This window comes from Balaenoptera borealis (genome assembly GCF_965194805.1).
Source record: "Balaenoptera borealis genome assembly, chromosome: 12".
NCBI lineage: Eukaryota > Metazoa > Chordata > Mammalia > Artiodactyla > Balaenopteridae > Balaenoptera > Balaenoptera borealis.
Genome location: NC_138869.1, coordinates 5,780,577 through 5,803,725, shown reverse-complemented (window position 1 = coordinate 5,803,725; position 23,149 = coordinate 5,780,577). Strand labels below are relative to the sequence as shown.

General features: G+C 47.5%; 1 long non-coding RNA gene across 2 annotated transcripts in view; it reads right to left on the bottom strand.

The window, feature by feature from the left end:
* Positions 1–23,143, bottom strand: part of LOC309607125 — a 42,942-nt gene extending 19,799 nt beyond the window's left edge. The window contains exons 1-2 of one of the 2 annotated variants that reach the window (XR_014232260.1): positions 19,610–23,143; positions 3,517–4,261 (exon numbers count right to left, since the gene is read on the bottom strand). This is a non-coding gene — a long non-coding RNA (uncharacterized lncRNA). Of the gene's footprint in view, positions 1–3,113; positions 4,262–19,609 lie in introns of those variants that run through there. The other variant, XR_014232261.1, reaches the window with a different exon arrangement.
* Between the last annotated feature and the right edge of the window lie 6 nt (positions 23,144–23,149).

Here is a 23,149-nt window from a genome sequence, read left to right as displayed (position 1 = left end):
TACTTAACACATAATTGTCATTATTTTAATGGCTGCAATTCTCCTTTGACTAAATGAATAATTATTTCTTTATTCCCTCCCATGTCGATTTATTATTACTTCATTTCCAGTATTTCACGGTGATGAACATCTCCATGAAATGAGCTTTCTGTATCTTATTGAAACTCCTTTAAAGCTGGGAACAGGCTACCTTGCCAAAAGAACACCTGAGACAGAGTAAAAAACACACATGACCTCCTAGATCATTAATTCTTTTACACAGTAAATGTCTTTTCTGGGCCCAACTCCCTATTACAGGGACTCAGGAAGAACACAGCTGCACCACACATTCACAAACAGGTACTACATTTAGGATTTTAATGCTGTGTACAGATTAAGTCGTATCTGCAAGACAGCGGTGCTCATCATATAACTGCATAGTTGCAAACCAGGAATAATCAGGATGTACTTTCAGCTACTCGAATAGAACCAGAACACTTGTGCACTTGACAGGTTTCTTTCTCATCTATTAATAGCCCAGCTTTGCAGTATCAAGGAGCCAGGCTGTAAATATACATACTGTTGCTCAACTGTCCCTGGGGTGCCCCGGTCTGCATGGCCCAATGTGGCTGACTGCCTATTGGAAAAGGCCTCTTCCCTTTCAGGGGACCTGAAGTGCACAGAGCACTTGGTCCCACACCCCATAGCCCAGGCTTAATCATACGGCTCACACAGCTGCAAGGGAATCTGGGAAATGTAGCATTTGATCTGGCTGACCATATATCCAGCTAAAAATTGAGGGCCATGATAACATGAAAAGTAGAGAACTGATTTGGGGCAAAATTAGCATTCTCTCCTACAGTTTCCAATACCTTTTAAAAATGAATTAATACTTTTTTTCTGTACTTATTTTAAAAATACCCCAGTTATATTGCATCATCATTTTTATGTTAAAAGCGTTAGGTTGGTAAACTGAAACCTTTACACTGTACCAGAAAACGTGCTACCCTGTTTCAGTCTTCTTCTTTTTATATGCCAGGAGCTAAAAGGAATTGGCTCAGACCTTGCTCAGATGTGTAAACAAAGACAGGTGAGACCTAGTCTCTGCCTTCCAGGTCTGGTGTGGGAGACAAACATGTAAATAAATCATTACAGAAGGAAAACACAAAAAGCTATAGAAGCCGAGAACCAAACTTCTCCCAGGAGGAAAGAGAAAGTTTCTAAGAAGAGGAAATCCAAATTCATCCAGAAAAAAACAAGAGCCTTCTGGACAATGGGAAAATCTTGAGCAAAGGCACTGAACGTTGGAGGCACACCAGCAACTCAACTGAACACAGGGTGGATGGTGGCTAGAGACGATGCTGGGCCCAGGTCTTGGAGGGGAAGGCGCCTCACTTGTCCGACTGTGGTGGTATGTGAACTGGCTCTCATCATCCGTTTCAACTTCCTCTTGTGCCTTCACAGGCTGCTGAGGCCAGGAAGCTGAAAACTACATTTCCCTGTCTTCCTTGCAGCTAGAATTCTGGATGAGTTAGCTCCACCAGTTAAGTGCACTGATGCAGCTAGGAGTGAGGTCGTGGCCATCTTTTTGCTTCTATGGTTGCTACTGCTGGCTAGCACAGCCAGGGAAACACTGTTTCAGCAGCAATTCAGGTTTTTTTAAAAAAATAAATTTAGGGCTTCCCTGGTGGCGCAGTGGTTGAGAGTCTGCCTGCTAATGCAGGGGACACGGGTTCGAGCCCTGGTCTGGGAAGATCCCACATGCCGCGGAGCGATTAGGCCCGTGAGCCACAGTTACTGAGCCTGCGCGTCTGGAGCCTGTGCTCCGCAGCAAGAGAGGCCGCGACAGTGAGAGGCCCGCGCACCGCGATGAAGAGTGGCCCCCGCTCGCCAAAACTAGAGAAAGCCCTCGCACAGAAACGAAGACCCAACACAGCCATAAATAAATAAATAAAAAGTAAAAAAAAAAAAATTTTATTTATTTTATTCATTTTATTTTTAGCTGCGTTGGGTCTTCGTTGCTGCGCATGGGCTTCCTCTAGTTGTGGTGAGTGGGGGCTACTCTTCATTGCGGTGCGTGGGCTTCTCATTGCAGTGGCTTCTCATGTTGCAGAGCATGGGCTCTAGGCATGCAGGCTTCAGTAGTTGTGGCACACAGGCTCAGTAGTTGTGGCTGGTGGGCTCTAGAGCACAGGCTCAGTAGTTGTGGCGCATGGGCTTCGTTGCTCTGCGGCATGTGGGATCTTCTCAGACCAGGGCTCGAACTTGTGTCCCCTGCACTGGCAGGCGGGTTCTTAACCACTGCACCACCAGGGAAGCCCAGCAATTTAGCTTTGTGTGAACTAAGAGGCTGAGAGAGTTGCAACCATGGCAGAGGCTCCCTTATATCTGGAACATAGCTCCAGTGATGCCCCCTTTTCTTGATTGTGGGAGAGGCTGCAGCTCCCCTAGTAGGCCAGTTCTGCTGTGTTGTTCTGGATGCATTCTTGAAGGCCCACTCAGAGACATTCCTTGAGGCCCTCCAATGACTCTGTAAACATCTAACGCCCTGGATTAAATCCCTTTCTGATTAAAATTGGTAGAATGGCTTGTTTCCTCTAACTGAACTCTGATTAATGCAGAGGCTTGCCGTTAAAACTGACTATTCAACCGCATTCCACCTAAAATGTGGCTCAAGTCCAGGCTCTGGCTTACATTCTGGAGAGCCTCTTCTTGTTATGCCCAAGAAGAAGCATGGACACCCCCACCACCACCAAAAAGCTCCCCTGACCTGGCCTGCCTCAGTGGAGAACAGACCACTTCTGAGAGCAGCTGAGGGCAAGCACAGACACAGCCTTCGCTGCAGGGATCCTGCTTCTGACAGATCTGTCCTCCTTCCACACCCAAAGGTAAGGGCTGTACAATCCTAGCCACTGCTCAGGCCAACTGAGTATCTGCAACAACACACGGAAGGAGTTAAAATACCTATCATCATAGAGATTTGGGTCCTCCTTCTTTTCCCTACAAACAAAGCCATGAAGTTAAATGGGAGACTCTGGGGAGAGGGTGGGGGAGGGGGACTGCTGGTGGTGTGGAAGCAGAGAGCAGGGCCGTCACTCTGCATCCGTTACCTGACTGTGGTACACACGGGAACATTTTAAATTTTAATCATTGTCTACTTATTTTAAGGTAGAGTAGGAAAATATAACATGTGAAACAAACCCAATTTCATGAGCAGTATCTCTTCAGGACATGTTTAAAAGGCAAACCAATCGGGGGGATAATTAGGTAAGTAATAGTAGAACTGGCATGAAGATATGGCCAAAATCATGCGGGTGGCATGCCAATTCCTAAGATTTGGAAACCCCACTGCAAGATGACATTTGGTCCCTGTGACAACAGTAGGAGTTGCTTAATTTTTGCCTCCACTTTAGAATGGAGAGGATCAGAAAATTGAAATGACCTGTCAGTGTCACATGGCTGCTAGTGGTCAGTGACAAAGTTGGGATTCATTCCCGGCTGGTATGGTCTTCACCCCACTCCCACCCCCACCCCCACCTTATACAGACTCCGAAAGCCACCAGTAAGCATGACTTGGGAGAAGTGAAGAACTCTTCCAGTCTACTTCCTCCTGGCGGCTGTGGTCATCCATCAGGATCCCGGCTCCCCTCTGACGGGGCTGGTGTGCTGCAGGGAGAGCTCAGGAGGTGTGGCCTGGACATCCGAGCAGGCTGCCTCCTCCAGGGTGCAGGCTGGAAGGAAGCAGCCGCCTTCAGGTTCAGGGCAGAGGCGGCGGGGGGGGCCCTTGCTGGGTCTCTCATGCTTCTTCTTGGCCTCCTCTCTGGGCTGCAATTGATACCCCAGGAAAACAAACGAGAAAGTGCAGCTGGGATGGTGTGGGGGGTTGGGATGCTGCCTGGGCACAGGCTGAGAGTCCCTTCTCAAAAGCCGGTGATTCGTGTGGCCCAGGTCTCAGGGTCAGAGCTGTTCTAGCCAGCCCTCCTGAGGGGCCAGTGGCCATTGGTGTGCCTCCTGTGCCCAAGGCTCCAACGCTGTCCAGGGCGCCAGCTGGGGGCCTCAGAAGCCGACCAGCAAGGAAGGCGAAGGTCTTCTGGGCACGGCTGCAGCTCACTGCTCTTCTGCAACCCAAACAACTTCCATTTCATCTGTTTTACATTCTAAAAACAGTTTGAGGGGGAATTCCCTGGAGGTCCAGTGGTTAGGACTTTGTGCTTCCACTGCAGGGGGCCCAGTTTCGATCCCTAGTAGGGGAACTAAGATCCCGCAAGCCGCATGGTGTGGCCTAAAAACAAAAGACAACAGTTTGAGAACCACTGCCTTAGCATCTCCTAGGCCTCAGGTTTGAAGAACTGTGCACAGGGCCCACGCTGCCTCTGAAGATATCCAGGGCAGACATGGATGGGATAGAGGAGTGATGGCAAGTGATGACCGAGGGGCCTGGGGAACCAGGTGAGCAGGAAGGACAGTGGGTTCCAGACGCTGGCCTTTACCAAACCCTCTTGTAAAGTGCTTCCTTGTCAATCCTGCCTAGCTTAAAAATACACGTTGGGAGAATGCCTGGGTAGCTCAGTCGGTAGAGCAACAGACTTTTTTTTTTTTTGGCCAGCCATGTGGCTTGTGAGATCTTAGTTCCCCCACCAGGGACTGAATCTGGGGCCATGGCAGTGAAAGCACCGAATCCTAACCACTGGACCACCAGGGAACTCCCCTAGAGCATCAGACTTTTTTTTTTTTTTTTGAATATTTATTTATTTATTTGGCTGCGCTGGGTCTTAGTTGCAGCATGTGGGATCTTTGTTGCTACGTGTGGGATCTTCTTTTTTAGTTGTGGCATGCGAACTCTTAGTTTCAGTATGTGGGATCTAGTTCCCTGACAAGGGATTGAACCTGGGCCCCCTGCATTGGGAGCGTGAAGTCTTAGCCACTGGACCACCAGGGAAGTCTCCTAGAGCATCAGACTTTTAATCTGAGGGCCCAGTGTTCAAGTCCCTGTTCAGGTGCAAAACAATAAAATAATAAAATTTTAAAAATAAATAAAAATAAATAACCAATTAAAATAATAAAATTTATAAACAACCTAAATGCCCACTGACAGATGAATGAATAAAGATGTGGTCGGGACTTCCCTGGCAGTCCAGTGGTTAAGACTCTGCACTTCCACTGCAGGGGGCACAGGTTCAATCCCTGGTGGGGGAACTAAGATGTCGCATGCCACGCGGTGCAGCCAAATAAATAAATAAATGACGTGGTACATATGGACAATGGACTACTACTCAGCCATCAAAAAGAACAGAATAATGCCATTTGCAGCAATATGGATGCAACTAGAGATTATCAGACTAGGTGAAGTAAGTCAGATGGAGAGAGACTGGTGGACCGCCACTGTAACCAAATGGTCTCACGTAACATTGGCAATATCGGCATAAAGTAACACCACGGACCTCTTGACAAGACGAACAGAGACGGATCCAATATCACATACAGTATTTGCCAAAATTGCAAAACCTGCATGTAATAAGAAGGAAACATCAGGCAGACCCAAACTGAGGGACAGTCTACAAAATAACTGGCCTATGCTCTTAAAAAACCTCAAGGTCGGAGCTTCCCTGGTGGCGCAGTGGTTGAGAATCTGCCTGCCAATGCAGGAGACACGGGTTCAAGCCCTGGTCTGGGAAGATCCCACATGCCGCGGAGCAACTAGGCCCGTGAGCCACAACTACTGAGCCTGCGCATCTGGAGCCTGTGCTCCGCAACAGGAGAGGCCACGATAGTGAGAGGCCCGCGCACCGCGATGAAGAGTGGTCCCCGCTTGCCGCAACTAGAGAAAGCCCTCGCACAGAAACGAAGACCCAACACAGCCAAAAATAAATTAATTAATTAATTAAAAAAAACAACAACAACAAAAAACCTCAAGGTCGAAAAAGACAAAGAAAGGCTAAGAAAACTGTTCCAGATCAAGAGACTTAAGGAACATGAAAACAAAATGCAATGCATCGTCCTGGAATGGATCTTAGACCAGGAAAACACCACCACCACCACCACCATAAAGAGGACATTATTGGGACAATGGAAGAACCTGAATATGGGCTGTAAATTAGTTAACAAGATTGTATCAGTGCTGAATTTCCAGATTTTGATAGTTGTACTCTGGTTTTGTACCAGAATGCCTCTGAATTTAGGAAATAAACCCTGAAGTTAGAGGTTAAACACAAAGATGTTTTCAATTCACTCTCAAGTGGTTTAGAGAGAGAGAATGATAAAGGCAAAAAATTTACCTAAATAATCCATGGTCAAGTCAGACAACAGAGCATGGAGGACAAGTGAAGTTTTCTCCCACACCCTTTGCTGCCACCTCCCAGACACAAGCACAATCTTTCACGTATTTCTCTGGGCTCAGATAATCATCTATACACAGATGCATGGTTTGCTGGGGTTTGGCCTCTTTTTAAAAACAGGGTCATAGATTACATGTTACCCTACAATTTGATTTCTAAAATAGTTTTTAAAGTTTTTTTTAAAATCAAAGCAATATATGCATATGGTTAAAAATTAATAGTACTGAGGGGCTTAAATAAAAGCCAACACTCCCACCCCCTTCCTGACCCCAAGGCTGCTTCTCAGAGCAATCACTCTTAACTGTTTGTTTTGCTGGTGCTTACCCCTATAGCTCTAAATAACACGCTTATCCTGCTATTTCTGGGTATATGAATGGTACATTGACTTCCTGCTTTGTGTGAGGATTTAATTCACTTACACCCTCCTCCACTGTTTCCAAGGGTTTTCAACACTATCTGTAGTCCTTCTGTAACTTCCACTCTGGCCGTATCTGAGCTCCAGCTCTGTACCTTTTCCTTCCCTCACCCTGCCACCTGTCTACTTCTGTTAACTATAACTTTACACTGTCAAACTGATAATGTGTTATGTTGTTCTGTAACCATAATTGTCTTCCTTGCTGAGTTGACAGGTGGACTCTCTCAATAAATGTTGCTCATATGATTAGCACGATAGAAATATTATTACCTGCACAACCAAGCAGTGTACTATGGTTACATCTCCTTTCTTGGATAGTCTTTGATTTTCCTTGCATTCAACTTCTTTTACTTAACAGTATGTCAAAGGTCTTCCAATTTTTTTAATGACCATGTGGTAATTTGAGTAGGTACATTTAAATTTTAAAAATTAAACTAAATTTTTATAGTGGTAAAATATACATAAAAAGGCCATCTTAGGGCTTCCCTGGTGGCGCAGTGGTTGAGAATCTGCCTGTTAATGCAGGGGACACGGGTTCGAGCCCTGGTCTGGGAAGATCCCACGTGCCGCGGAGCGACTAGGCCCGTGAGCCACAATTGCTGAGCCTGCGCGTCTGGAGCCTGTGCTCCGCAACAAGAGAGGCCGCGATAGTGAGAGGCCCGCGCACCGCGATGAAGAGTGGCCCCCACTTGCCGCAACTAGAGAAAGCCCTCGCACAGAAACGAAGACCCAACACAGCCATAAATTAAATAAATAAATTAAATAAATAAAAATAAAAAATAAATAAAAATAAATAAAAATAAATAAACAGGAGCTGTTGTTTAAAAAAAAAAAAAAAGGCCATCTTAACCATTTCTAAGTGCACAGGTCAGAGATATTAAGTACATTCTCACTGTCGTGCGACCATTGCCACCATCCATTGCGTAACTTCTTCATCATCCTGCACTGAAACTGTCCCCATTAAACATGAACTCCTCAATCCCCGCCGCCACCCCCAGCCCCTGGGGCCACTGCTCTACTTCCATCTCTAAGACTACTCTAGAGATCTCATAAAAAATGGCATCACACAATATTTGTCTTTTGTCCTTCTGGCTTACTTCACTTAACGTAATTTCCTCAAAGTTCACCTATGTTGTGGAGTACGTCAGAATTTCCTTGCTCTTTATAGATGATAATATTCAATTGTGTGTGTGGATAGGCAGCATTTTGCTTTCTATTCATTGCCCACTGAAGGGTATTTGCCGTGTTTCCACTTTTTGGCTACTGTGAATAATACTGCTGTGTGGGGCTTCCCTGGTGGCGCAGTGGTTAGAATCCTCCTGCCGATGCAGGGGACACGGGTTCGAGCCCTGGTCCGGGAAGATCCCACATGCCGCAGAGCAACTGAGCCCGTGCGTCACAACTACTGAGCCTGCGCTCTAGAGCCCGTGAGCCACAACTACTGAGCCTGCGCTCTAGAGCCCGTGAGCCACAACTACTGAAGCCCGTGCACCTAGAGCCCGTGCTCCGCAACAAGAGAAGCCATCACAATGAGAAGCCCGCGCACCGCAACGAAGAGTAGCCCCTGCTCGCCACAACTAGAGAAAGTCCACGCGCAGCAACGAAGACCCAACACAGCCAAAAAGAAAAATAAATAAATTTAGAAAAAAAAAAAATACTGTGGTGAACGTTGTTGTACAAATACCTGTTTGAGTACCTGCTTCCAGTTCTTTTGGGAATACGCCCAGAAATGGAATTGCTGGATCATATGGAGATTCTATGTTTCTTTTTTTTTTTAAAGGAACCTCCATACTGTTTTCCACAGCAGCTGCACCATTTTACATTCCCACTAGAAGTGTGTAAGGGTTCCAATTTCTGCTTTTTTGATGATTCCTAATGGGTGTGAAGTGTTATCTTATTGTGGTTTTGATTTCTATTCCTTAATGATCAGTGATGTTGAGCATCTTTTCATGTGTTTATTGGTCATTTGGATAACTCCTCTGGTGAAATATCTTTTCAAGTCCTTTGGGCATTCTATTTAAAATTCATTTTTTAAATTGTGGTAAAATATTCATAACAAAATTAACTATTTTTCAGTGTACCAGTGGCATTAAATACATTCATATTTTTGTGCAACTCTTACCCATTTTTGAATTGGGTTGTTTGGTAATGCTGAATTTTAGTAGTTCTTTATATATTCTGGGTATTAATTCCTTATCAGATATGTGATTTGCAAATATTTTTTCCCACTTTATATGTTGCCTTTTTACTCTGTTGATTGTATTCTTTGATGCACAAACATTTTAAATTTTGATGAGGGCTTCCCTGGTGGCGCAGTGGTTGAGAATCTGCCTGCTAATGCAGGGGACACGGGTTCGAGCCCTGGTCTGGGAGGATCCCACATGCCGCGGAGCAACTGGGCCCGTGAGCCACAACTACTGAGCCTGCGCGTCTGGAGCCTGTGCTCCGCAACGAGAGAGGCCACGATAGTGAGAGGCCTGCGCACCGCGATGAAGAGTGGCCCCCACTTGCTGCAAATGGAGAAGGCCCGCGCACAGAAACGAAGACCCAATGCAGCCAAAAATAAATAAATAAATAAATAAATAAAAATTGATTAAAAAAAAAATTTTGATGAAGTCCGACTTATTTTTTCTGTCATTGCCTGTGTCTTTGGTGTCACATCCACAAAATAACTGCCAAACCCCATGTCATGAAGCTTTTGCCCTATATTTTGTTCTAAGAGTTTTATGGTTTTAGCTCTTACATTTAGGTCTTTGATCCACAGCATGCAGAGTCCATAACTTGTTAAATCAAAGCAATCTTTTTTAAAATTAATTAATTAATTTATTTATTTTTGGCTGTGTTGGGTCTTCACTGCAGTGCGCAGGCTTCTCATTGTCGTGGCTTCTCTTGTGGAGCACGGGCTCTAGGCATGCAGGCTTCAGTAGTTGTGGCACACGGGCTCAGTAGTTGTGGCTTGTGGGCTCTAGAGCTCAGGCTCAGTAGTTGTGGCACACGGGCTTAGTAGCTCCGCGGCATGTGGGATCTTCCCAGGCCAGGGATCGAACCCGTGTCCCCTGCATTGGCAGGCAGATTCTTAACCACTGCTCCACCAGGGAAGTCCTCAAAGCGATCTTTAAAATGTAAATGCCATCGTGTCTGCTCACAAATCTGCAAAAGTTTTCATCTCACTCAAATTAAGAATCATTACCTTATCCTAGCCTACGGGGCTCCACCTGATGTGATTTACACTCCTCTGATTCCACACGACTCTAGGTGCACTGGCCACACCGTGCTGCCCCTCCCATGTGCCGAGCACATTACCACTGCAGGGCATCTGTGCTTGCTGGTCCCTCTTCCGGGAGATCCCTGATCGCACGACTCCCGACCACCTTCATCTCTACGCCAACCCGAGTTTGTTTTCTTGTTAGCATGTATCACTGCTATCATTGTTCCTTTTGTTCCCCAGGAGACTATAAACTCTAGGAAGGCAAAGGTCAAGAACACATGGATGCTCAGAATAGAGCTTTAAGTGGTGGCCAGTGGATGAGAGCTTTCTAGATCAGATCCTTAAAATCAGGCTGCACCCCCTTTATCCCTCCCTCCTTCCACCGGCTGGAACCAAATGTGTGGCAACCAGTTGTAGACTATTTAGATGATGGAAACTCCTTAGAGATGACCAAGCAACAAGACAGGTGGAACTTGGGTGCCTGGTGATTTTGGGCATCGGTGCTGTTGAGAAAGCTTGGGCTTCTTTTTTCCTTTTGAGGAAGAGCACACTTTACTGGAAAGAGAGCACTGCATGTGACCAACAGATGAAGGCAGCCCAACAGGCACCCTGACCACCGTGCTCGAGAAGACACACAGGGTGCTTTGCTGAAAAAGATCCACGGGAGCATGGACCGCTCTGGGCAACCTCCCCAACCTTATCCCCCCCAGGAGGACTCCCAGCCATTTCCTCGAAGGCAACCATGATTCACTAGAGAGAGGCCCTCAGGGGTGCCTTCTTGTTTACGTTATTTTATTTTTTTAATGTGGACCATTTTTTAAAAAGTCTTTATTGAATTTGTTACAATTTCTGTTTTATGTTTTGGTTTTTTGGCCATGAGGCACGTGGGATCTTAGCTCCCCAACCAGGGATCGAATCTGTACCCCCTGCACTGGAAAGTGAAGTCTTAACCACTGGTCTGCCAGGGAAGTCCCCGCCTTATCTATCTATCTATCTATCTATCTAACTATCTATCTATCTATCTATCTATGTATCTATCTATCTATCCATCTATCTATCTATGTTTGGTTGCGTTGGGTCTTCGTTGCTGTGCATGGGCTTTCACTAGTTGCAGTGAGCGGGGGCTACTCTGTGTTGCGGTGTGCGGGCTTCACATTGTCGTGGCTTCTCTTGTTGCAGAGCACGGGCTCTAGGAGCGCAGGCTTCAGTAGCTGTGGCACATGGGCTCAGCAGTTGTGGCTCGTGGGCTCTAGAGCACAGGCTCAGTAGTTGTGGCGCACGGGCTTAGTTGCTCCGCGTCATGTGGGATCTTCCCGGGCCAGGGCTCGAACCCGTGTCCCTTGCACTGGCAGGCAGATTCTTAACCACTGTACCACCAGGGAAGCCCCTGCCTTCTTTTTTATAAAGAAAATTTTCTTCAGATTTTAAAAAAGTCTTCATTTGTTACTTCTATGCCCTCTCAAGGTCACCAGACTCGCTTTGGTATAGAGTGCCTTGATGCGGGCACCAGGCAGGTCATCTTCGGCGACAGTCAGGTGCTCTGGGACTACATCGTCGGCCAGCTTCATCCTGTTGTATGAATAGTGCTCCTCAGTTCTTTACTCAGGCAGAGGAGTTCGATCCCCTTGTTCACCTGGCCTGGTCTCGTCAGGGCCGGATCCAAAGTTTCTGTTCAGTTTGTGGCCGTGATAACTTTCACATCTCCCCTTGAATCAAATCCATGCAGCTGGTTCAACAGATCCAACTTCACTGTCTGAATTTCTCTCTCACCACCGGCATTTGAGTCACATCTTCTTGTCCCTATGGCATCACTTTCATCCATGAGGAGGATGGATGGTGCATATTCTTCAGCCACTTGAAACAATCCCTGGATGAGTTTGGCCCATCACTAGGTGCTTCTGAGTAAGTTCAGAGCCAACTGCCCTCCAGAAAGTGGCGAGGTTTGATGTACTCTTATTGCTTTGGCTGGTGAGGTCTCACCTGTGTTGGGTTGACCACACAGAATGAGTGACTTCACACTCATCTCCTCTTAATATTCAGGATGAGACAGAGGAAGCACTGCAGACTCCTTAACCTCCCGGATTCGGCTGTCCACCCCCCAGTATCAGTGTAGGTCTGCTGGGGGACCTTTCCCACCTTCACCACTGTGACCTGGGGCTCCGTGTCACCCATCAGCACACCTACCATGGCATGCACCTGTGGGTGAGCAGGACCAAGCAGCCCGGTTTCCGCAGCACCCTGTCTACAAGTGAAAGAAAGCTGTCGCGCTGCTCTGAGCTGACAGGTACAGATGCGACGGTGGGACGGACAACAATCACGTTTCCGCGCTTCCTGCCGACACCACCGTCCCCTCAGATCACCCACCTTTGATCTCTCCTCCTCTTGCTTTTCCTCTAAAGCCTTCACTTTTCTCTGAATTCTAATGAGTCCTTCCACCAGAGAACATAGTCTTTAATTCTCTCCAACCTGAATAATTTTAACTGGCACTGAGTGTGAGGGGGCACCGGGGACAGTTTGCTGGCAGCATCTGGTCCCTATTTCCTTTTCCTTTTTCCCACTCTATAGGTACAGGAGGGTCATATTTCTTTTTCTTGTCTTTGTAATCCTTTTGCCACCTACAAGACCATGACCACCACTCTGACTTTGACCCATCATGCTTTGGCCACTGGAGCCACCAAGATTGGACTTTTATGTGGAGACACACTTTCACCTTAACAAAGTCACGGTTATTTTGCATCTCCGTCACAGCAGCTGTATCTATTTCTTAACTCTGAGCTTTCTCACCAGTGCGCCTCAGCGAGGAGAAAGGAGTGTCTTGGGGGTAGTGAGGAGTGTCAACCAAAAGAGGCTACAACTGTGACCAAAGACCTCCCTCTCTTACTCATCTCAGTGTATTCCTCATCCTAGAACGGGGGATGGAAAACAAACACTGCTCTTACTGCTGCATATATGCATATAATTTCAACTATTGATAAAAATACATATACCCGGGACTTCCCTGGTGGTGCAGTGGTTAAGAATCTGCCTGCCAATGCAGGGACACAGGTTCGAGCCCTGGTCCCAGAAGATCCCACATGACACGGAGCAGCTAAGCCCGTGCACCACAACTACTGAGCCTGCGCTCTAGAGCCCGTGAGCCAAAACTACTGAGCCCGTGTGCCACAACTACTGAAGCCCACATGCCTAGAGCCCGTGCTCCACAACAAGAGAAGCCACTGCAGTGAGAAGCCTGTGCACCACAATGAAGAGTAGTCCCTGCTCGCTGCAACTAGAAAAAGTCCGCGTGCAGCAACGAAGACCCAACACAGCCCAAAAACACAAACAAACAAAAAAACCATATACCTATGCACAGAAAAAAGACTAGAAGGAAATACTTCAACACATTAAGGGTGAGGATTCTGTTGCAAGATTCCAGGTAAGAAACCTAAGTACCAAGAAAGAGAAAGGAATGCTGAAAATGACCAGAAGCTTTCTAGATTAGGAAACTGAAATGATGCAATTACCATCAAAGTCATTAAAACCGCCACTCTTACTACATGATAGTAAAAAAGATATATTTAACAAATCCATCCTGAATTCAGATGTAACTTTTTTTTTTTTTGGCCACGCCACATGGCTTGTGGGATTAGTTGCCCGACCAGGGATCAAACCCAGGCCCTTGGCAGTGAAAGCGCGGAGTCCCAACCACTGGACTGCCAGGGAAGTCCCCAACTTTTCTTTTAAAGATTTAAAGAGAGAGTATGGCTCGTTTTGTGTTTCCTGAAACACGTACCATGCAACAATTCCTGAGACATGACCACTGTAAAAAGGGTTCTGTGGACGCACAGTGCTCTCCCTGGAATTTGAGAGGCTCTGAGAAATCCTGCAGTTAGGCAACACGGTTACTGTTGCTTAAGGAAGCTTTTTTTTAAGATTTTTAAAAAAATAAATTTATTTATTTATTTTTGGCTGCGTTGGGTCTTCGTTGCTGCGCGCGGGCTTTGTCTACTTGCAGCGAGCTGGGGCTACTCTTCGCTGCGGTGCGCAGGCTTCTCATTGCAGTGGCTTCTCTTGTTGCAGAGCACGGGCTCTAGGCGCGCGGGCTTCAGTAGTTGTGGCTCACGGGCTCTAGAGTGCAGGCTCAGTAGCTGTGGCGCACGGGCTTAGTTGCTCCGCAACATGTGGGATCTTCCTGGACCTGGGATCGAACCCGTGTCCCCTGCACTGGCAGGCGGATTCTTAACCACTGCGCCACCAGGGAGGTCCCAAGGAAGCTTTATTGTGACAGACACCACTGCTCACATGTCCAGTCTCCCCTTGGTTCCTAGAACGTAAGCCTGATTTGTTCAGGGCAGCAATGGGCCCAGCTAAAGAACTCCGTGTCTCAGCAGGCCCTGCAGCTAGAGGTGGCCAGGTGACAGGACTCCAGCAAACGAGGGGAAGCCGCTGGGTGGGGCTTCCTGAGCAGCTCGTAACAAGCTGGCCGAGCAGGCACGTACACTTTGCCTTGTCTTCCCTTCCCCTTCATCCTGCCTGGAGTCATCTTGTGACCCTGAGGTGACAAGCATGGGGATGGAAACCACAGGGTAAGGATGAGTGAGCAAAAGGACAAAAGTAGCTTTGGCCTCTGATGGCTTCATGCATCGACTGTACTTCTCAGAACTTCTCGATCCATGAGAAAAGGGAAATCTATGCTCAGCTAAGGCACTATGGGTTGGGTTTTCTATCAAAAGATGGGAGTCTGGGTCGTGATGGTCCCATGGGGCAGCCACTCTAGCAGAAATCTGAACTTCTTTTACAAAAGAGAAAAATGAAGCCCTAATTTGTTCATCACTTGTAGCAGAGACAAGTAACATGCATTATTCTTGGGTCCTGGGTAAGAGAGGAGAGAACAGTCACGCTTTGGAGATGCTGAGTGTGAGGTGCCAGTGGGATAGACAAACACAGAGAAGCAGGAGACAGCAGGAGGTGTGGGTCTGGAGCTTGGGGAAAAGAGCCGGGTTAGAAAAGGACAGGTCAGGGACTTCCCTGGTGGCGCACTGGTTAAGAATCCGCCTGTCAATGCAGGGGACACGGGTTCGAGCCCTGGTCTGGGAAGATCCCACATGCCGCAGAGCAACTAAGTCCGTGCGTCACAACTACTGAGCCCGCGCTCTAGAGCCCGTGAGCCACAACAAGAGAAGCCACCACAATGAGAAGCCTGCACACCTCCACGAAGAGTAGCCCCTGCTCGCCATAACTAGAGAAAGCCCGTGCACAGTGACAAAGAGCCAAAACACAGGCAAAAGTAAATAAATAAATAATAAATAAATTAAAAAGAAAAAAAAAAAAGACAGGTCATAAGACTTCAGGGTGGACACTTCTGAGTCCCTCACTGCTGGTCTCAGGTGGGGCACAAACACATTCTGACCATCTCTGAGGAACAGAGCAGGGGTCAGGTTTGGACTACAAATGAGGAAGAGCTTGTCACGGTCAGAGCTGTCCAAGAAAGGAACAGGCCCCCTTGTCGGGGAGCACTCCACTCCTTGAGCAGTGCAAGCAGAGACTGGGTGCTGGAGAAGCGGGGAGAGGTGCAGAGCAGCGGGAAGTGGGTTCCGTGACTGTTAAGGATCTTTCAAACCTTGAGCTGCTGATATTCTAAGCATCTGATTTGGTTCTGAAGTGTGAGGTTATCAACCTTGGAAAAAGGACCCACCCAACAGTGAGACCAGGAGTCGCAGGGCCCCCATCCTTGCCCTGATGCTATGGTCTTTCATAGAAGCCAGGGGCCATTTGGATGGTACTCAATTTCATGCAAGGTCTCAGACATTTCTATTGACAAGTATTAGATAACTACTAGACTCAAGATTTTTATCTAACTATGTACTGATGTTTTTTTCTCCACAGTTATTAAACTGATACATGCACGAAACAACAATAACAGTGACGACAACAAAAAAACTTGGTAAGTTCAAGAAAACACCAAGGAAGGGGGAAATATGTAATTCTACCACCCAGAGATAACCACGATTAGCAATTTTAACATAAAAAATCATGTCTTTTTTGTGTGCATAAAATTTTCCTCAAAGCTGTGTTTTACTTTACATGCTATTTTGATGTCTTTGTTTTTTCCAACTTATTTTTATATAAACTTACAAAAAAGTTGCAAGGATAGTAAAAAGAACCCCTGTGAATCCCTGTGTACCCTTCACCCAGATATACTGCTTCCTTTTAATGGCCAGGTGAGCCCTTTATCCACGTGACTCTACTGTCCCCAAAACATACCCTGAGATGAATACTCTCATTATCCACACCTCACACATGAATACATTAGGCGTTAGTTAGGGGCTTCCAATATTTCACTTCACAGTCCTTTGTTAAAGGTCTTTGATTCCTATCTTTGTGCACCTATTCCTTAGGTTTTCGATGCCATCTCTAAATAAGATTATCCACAAAATGCCCCAAACCCACTGGCAGGGCAGAAGGGAATCCACGATCATCACAGTACCTTAAACCTGTGTCCCATCACCGGGCCACATCATGGCCCATGATGCACAATGACTAACTACATCTTTTAAATCTTCTAATGACCTTGTAAACAGCTTAATAGTGCATTTTTTATGATTCAGAATTACTTTGTCAAATGCAACTATATGAAACACACTCTACTCTCTATAATCCTATCAGATATTACTTTATGCTAAAAGGCGTACGCACCCATGTTCATAGCAGCATTATTCACAACAGCCAAAAGGTAGACACAACCCAGGTGTCCACTGACAGAGGAAGAAACAAGATGTGGTGTCAGGGTGGAAAAATTTTCTTTCCACCCTTCTAGGTTCTTTGGCTGGTCTAATGGTTCAACTGACATAAGACAGATTAACAGAAGAAAAACAGACTTAATTTCATATGTACGGGAGCCCCATAAAAATATGAGACCCAAAGGCAGTCAGGCAATTGAGGCTTATCTGCATCCCTGAACTAGGAAAGGGATGGAAGCTGGGGCTGCAGAGGCGAGGAGGGCCATTCACAGCACCTGAGAAGAGCGGATGTCTGGTGATTAGATGTCTGCCCTGCCACGCAGGTTAAGTCTTTAACATAAAAAACTCATCTCTGGTAATTGCTTTCTTTAGGGGCTGGCCCCCTATTTAAATTCTTTTAGGCTGATAAAGAAGAGGTAAAAATTTTTCCTGAAACTGCTGGGTCTTGATAGCCTTTGGCTCAAAATAATTCACATGACAAGGTGGCACATTTGGGGTAGCATATTCTGCTCCCCTTCAGTGCTATACACACACAAGAGAATATTAATCTGCCTTTAAAGGGAAGGAAATTCTGACACACGCTATAGCGGGTGAACCTTGAGGACACTACGCTCAGTGAAATGAGCCAGTCACAGAAATATACTCTGACTCCTCTTATATGAGGCCCCTGGAGCAGTCAACTTCACAGAGACAGAAAGCAGAGTGGTGGCTGCCAGAGACTCAGGGGAGGGACAAATGGAGAGGTATTGTTTAATGGGTACAGAGTTTCATCTTTTTGTAAAATGAAAAGACTTCTGGAGATTGCTTACACAGCAGTGTGAATGTACTTAACGCCACTGAAATGTACACTTAAAAATATTAAGATGCTGAGTTCTACATTATGTGTACATTACCACTATTAAACTAAAAGAAAAAATTTAAACATACGCAGTACGTGTTTCATATTAAATGAGCAATGAAACATGAGCAATGAGCCGCAGAAATGGAGGCTGACGCCTCTGAAAGGCATTGGGAGACGCTCCGAAGAGGCGCCTGTGAGCTGAACAGTGCAGGAGGCTGTGAGCAAGGCGGCGTCTCCGCAAACGGCCTGCAGACCATATCCGCATTCTCCCGCTGGAGACGGGAAGCCGGGGGCCCTGAAGCCAGCAGACCTGCTGGCCCCCACTTCTCCTTGCAGGTTTCCTGTGTTAACTGTCACCCTGTGGCCGCCTGCTCCTTACCCTCCGGAGAAATTCTCCTGCTTCTGAGTGCAGTATTAGTTCCTTAACCCTGAGGTTGAAATACTGCAGAACTAGAGACCACTACTGAGTGCCTGCTGTATGCCCTGCACAAGGTGCTTTACATACATTGTCTCTGATCATTTTCACGGTGACCCTATGAAAGAGGTTTTGTGATTCTCGTCTTACTCATGAGGAGACTGAAGTCTGGAAAGGTTAGGTAACTTACTCAACGATACACAGTAAGGAGCTAAGTTCTTTGCATTATATGGCCTCTAAGATGATAAAAATAAAAGTAAGATCCATAGGGCAACTAGCATATTTTTAAAGCCCCTCTAAGGTCCCAGAGGCAAAAATGGATCAAGCAACTCAGGGTTGCCCCCAAACAGTAAATGCTCTTTCCTGAGCATTTAGCACAGCTTAGGAACTTGGCTAACTCTAGTTCCATCACCAGAGCTACGGCATTATGTGTACACCATAGGCCCGAGTGGTACGTGCAAGGGTGTCCACTTGTCCAGCACCGGCACACTGGGAAAGCTCAAGAATGGTCAGTTGCTTCAGGAAGGAGGACGTTGCTCTCACATTCAAATAGGTGATTCCCAAAACCAATACCCGTTCTGAAACTGCTACTACTTTATTTTTTAAACATTAAGAAGACATTTCGGGATGATTTTAAGGCAGAACTTGCTTCAGTTTCTAAGTCAATGTGCCATTGTGTCCCATGGTACTAACCCTAAAAACACAGGAAGATATACCAGCAACAGAACCTACTGAAAATATGTGTGCTTGTAGCAGAAAGGCATTCATTCATTCATTCATTCATTCAACAAACGGTCTTGAGCGCCTGCTGTTTGCCCGGCTCCTCCTCCTCCCCCCCTCAAAAACAAAAACAAAAACAAGAACAAAAATCTCGCTTTCAAGACTCAGGTCGTCTCATCGATTCGAAACCTTTGCATCAAGTATTGATACTACAGTACTGACCTGTAAAATTTTATCCTCACAAATTCAATCTCATGAATCTATTAACCACCGTGGTTCCAGCTGAAAAAACCTACTTTTTTTTTAACGTTGCCTTCTTGCTTTATGATGTGATAACCTCATAAAAAGACTTTGTGTATTTAGATCACACACTCAAATATCCCCAAACTTGTTTCCCCCGCCCCTGTCCCCGTCCTCCCATCTCTGCTGCCTTCCTCGCCGCCCGTTTCGGCCCTTCGGCTGGGACTCTGCCTGTGCGAGCTCGTGGGCATCTCTACCCTCGTGGGTCTTTCTAAAAAACATCCAAAACCCGCCAACAATGCACATCCTCACACGTTTTTCCGCGCTTTGCTTTTGTCACTTAGTGTCTCCTGGGGTTGGGTCCACATTAGTGTAGGAACCGTACTGCGGTTTCTAGCGACGGCAGGTCACTCCTCTGAAAGGAGAGACTAACTCATGTCACCTGGTTATTCCTGGTTTCGTGGTCAAGACAAGAAGGTCAGCCTTCGTGTCCACGCGAGGCAGCTGAGGGCACCGGCACCCCTCCCTAAACGGCCGAGAGGGAACCCCTAACGTGGCCGCGGGGCACTGTGGGCCCAAAGCCGAGCCCGGGAAGGTCCGGGAGCCGCAAAGACCGCCCCACCGCGGCAGAGCACGAGCGCCCTGCGCCGGCGGCCGGGCCACGGGCCACGCCGCACGCTCGCCTCCACTTCCGGCCACGCAGTGGGGGCCGCCATCTTGTGCTTTCGGCCACCTACCCGACGACAAAGACGCCGGGAAACTCCGCGGGAGCCGTCTTTCGCGAGGAGCCTGCTACAATCCCCGCGTGTCCCAGAAACAGGCCAGCCTCTCAGCGTGCCGTACCGCCACACGGGAAGCCGCCATCTTGTACGGCAAAGCCCTCCATTTCCGGGACCGGCCGCTGACTTGACCCGTGAGGCGCGAGCCAACAAAGGTGGCGTGAGCGCCCTCTGGCGGCGGCGCAGGAGTAGCGCCGCCAGCTTTGACCTGCGGGGAATTCTGCTTCCGGGTCTCCTGGGGGTGGGACGTTGACGTGAGCGCCGAGCAGGGTCGCGGCTGGAGTGGCACCCGAGCGTGCGCAACGGCGATGGCGTGGGGCTGTGGGCGGGGATCGCGTGGGTTGAGGGTCTGCGTGGTCTGTTACCTCGGCCCCTCCCGGGAGGCCCGTGCTATTGTTATCATTAATGGGTGAGAACACGCGCCCTCCTTGCCCACTCTGCTAAACCCCGGTGAAGATGGCTTGGAGATCCGTCCCCCCTTTTTGTAAAATGGGTAACATTACTTAATGGGGGGTTATTGCGAGGACTGAGGTTTCGGATGACAGTACCTGGTTCTTAACGTCCGTTTCCTCTCCATCGGTGATAGCGATAACAACAACCTCGTGCAGGATGGCCCCTGGGCTGCCCGGGGTCTGCACAGGTCCCCTGGAGGATCCTCCTGGGCAGGGAGCGCTGAAGTGGTAAAGGACAGTGGGGGCAGCGTGGTGCACGGGGTGGGGACATTAATGACGGGAGCTGAGGAAGCTTCTGCAGAGGGCCAGCCGCGGAGCAGACGAGGCATGAACATACCTGCTCATTTGAACGAGGCCAGCGACACATTGGAGGGTGTCCATGGGGTTCGTGAAGCAGACGGCAGTGGTTATGGAGACGGCCCAGGGAAGCACCATCCCAAGGCCCACCCAGAAGTTGTCCCTTATCTGTGACCGGTGATGGGTCGCCACGGGCTGGTGTTCTGGTACGACCTGGCTATCAGCTCTCTCAGCCCTCAGGGACCTGACTGGTTGGGCAGTGCCCCGGAGGCAGCCCTGGCTCTGTCGCAGGAGTCTGGCAGCCTGGCTTCCCTTGTAGGGCTCCTGCTTGTCCTCCCTTCATAGATGTCTTTGGGATTCACACTTCCAAGATGCGTAGCACTTATAAGTGCAAATACAGTGATTTGAGGACTCTTTAGATATCATTACCTGCTCTACCTGCTTCAATCCACCAATCAGACCACCTCCTATTCCATCAGGGTAGCTTCCTGTTTGGATGCATTCCAGGGCTTCAGGAGACCTCTCTTTAAAGTGCAAAAATAACCTTTATATCTGGTATCAGTTCCCACATAGGTGAGGAGTTAGCACCTTAATGGCGGTACGTGTAGTTAAGGGCAAGTCTGAGAGTTTTCATCCTCATCTTCATCACACTCCTGGGCGAGAGGCCAGGACCCAGGGAAGATGCCGTTTCTGTCCTTGGGAAATAGACGAGATTTGTTAAGCCAGGTGTGCAAATGCGCAGGTATTATTGCCTTGTCGTGGAAGAAATGACGGAAGGAAACCTCATCCTATTTTTCTGTTGAACACTGAAATTGTCTAATATCGTCCTTAATGTTATGAGTGACATTCATGCTGGACAACACAAACCAAAGCAAACAGGAACATCAGGCCTTTGCACTTGTATCCACATAATGTGTATAATTAATGATTTATGTAGTTGTCTTTCCTTTTTTGGCTGTGCCCCTCGGCTTGTGGGATCCTAGTTCCCTAACCAGGGATCAAACCTGGGCCCCGCAGTGAAAGCGCTGAGTCCTAACCACTGTACAGCCAGGGAATTCTCTATGCAGTTGTCTTTTAAATCAGAATAAAAAAGAAAGAAAGAAAGAAAGAACAGAGGGAGGGAGGGAGGAAGAAAGAAAGAAAAGAAAGAAAAAAACCTACAAACAAAATACTTTATATTGTCTTTTATGTTTACCCACGTAGTTACCTTGATTGGTACTCTTCTCCCCTGCCCCCGCTGTTTGGAATTGAGTTACTGTCTAGTGTCATTTCATTTTAGCCTGAAAGAGTCCCTTTATTATTTCCTGGAATGCAGGTCTGCTAGCAACAAATTCTCTCAATTTTTGTTTACCTGGGAATCTTCATTTCTCTTTCATTTTTATTTTATTATTATAGTGTATTACATTAATTGACTTTTGGATGTTAAACCAAGCTCCTATTCTTGGGAAAGCCCACTTGATCATGGCATATAATTCTTTTTATATGTTGCTGGATTTGGTTTGCTAATATGTTGTTGAGAAAATTTGCATATATATTCATAAAACACATTGGTCTGGGGACTTCCCTGGTGGCGCAGTGGCTAAGAATCCGCCTGCCAATGCAGGGGACACAGGTTTGAGCCCTAGTCCGGGAAGATCCCACGTGCCGTGGAGCAACTAAGCCCGTGCACCCCACCTACTGAGCCCACATGCCACGACTACTGAAACCCACGCGCCTAGAGCCCGTGCTCTGCAACGAGAAGCCACCGCAATGAGAAGGCTGCCTGCCGCAACAAAGAGTAGCCCCCGCTCGCCGCAACTAGAGAAAGCCCACGTGCAGCAACGAAGACCCAACGCAGCCAAAAATAAATAAATCAATTTATCAAAAAAAACAAACAAAAACCCCCATATTGGTCTGTAGTTTCTTTTCACTTATGATGGCTTTGGTTATTTTTTTGTTTGTTTTTCTGTTTTTTTTTTTTTAATGTCTTTGGTTTTGAAATCAGGGTAATGATGGCCTCGTGGAATGAGTTCCTTCCTCCTCTATTTTTGAGAAGAGCCTGTGCTCCCAGAGTGGGAGGCATTGAAGAAGCAGACACGGAGAAGCTGGGGATCGGAGCGGGACCCTGGCCAGCTCTGCAGGCCTCCCAGCGCACATGAATCAGTTCTGCAGTTTTCAGGTGTAGTTGCTGCCTTCAGATTCCAGCTTCGGGGAGAGCGAGTCTGGCCTAGATTGGGTCTCGTTCCCCCTCGTGCACCTGTGGTGTTTGGTGCACTTTGACTGTTCCCCCAAAGGGAACTAATGCAAGTTCCTCAAAAGGATTGTGGAGTTCTGTGGCCCGGACTGCTCACCGTCTACAAGACATCTTCTCTCTCATTCTTCCACATCAAAAGTATGTTCTCTGTTAAAAGGATGTTTTACTGCCTCTCTTTCGGATGGGTATGCAACTTAAGGCTCAATAAATGTTTCTTGAGGGAGTGGAAGGATGAGTTAATAAAGAGAATGAAAATGGCTTCATGTGTAACGGAGAATTTGGGGGCAGTGTTTTCTAAGCTAAAAAGTAACATACCGTTCACTCATCATCAGCACTTCTTGTGGGCAGACGCAGCCTGTGCTCCTCCTCCTTTATCTCTGCCAGTGTTACCTCTGTGGGAGAGCGGTGGGGCGGCCAGGGAGCCTTCCTGGGACCTGAGACCGGCCAGGGCGCGCAAGCAGGCGCTTGGCGGGCCGCCCGTTGCCACGGAAACGGGGTCCTCGCCCCTGGGCGCCG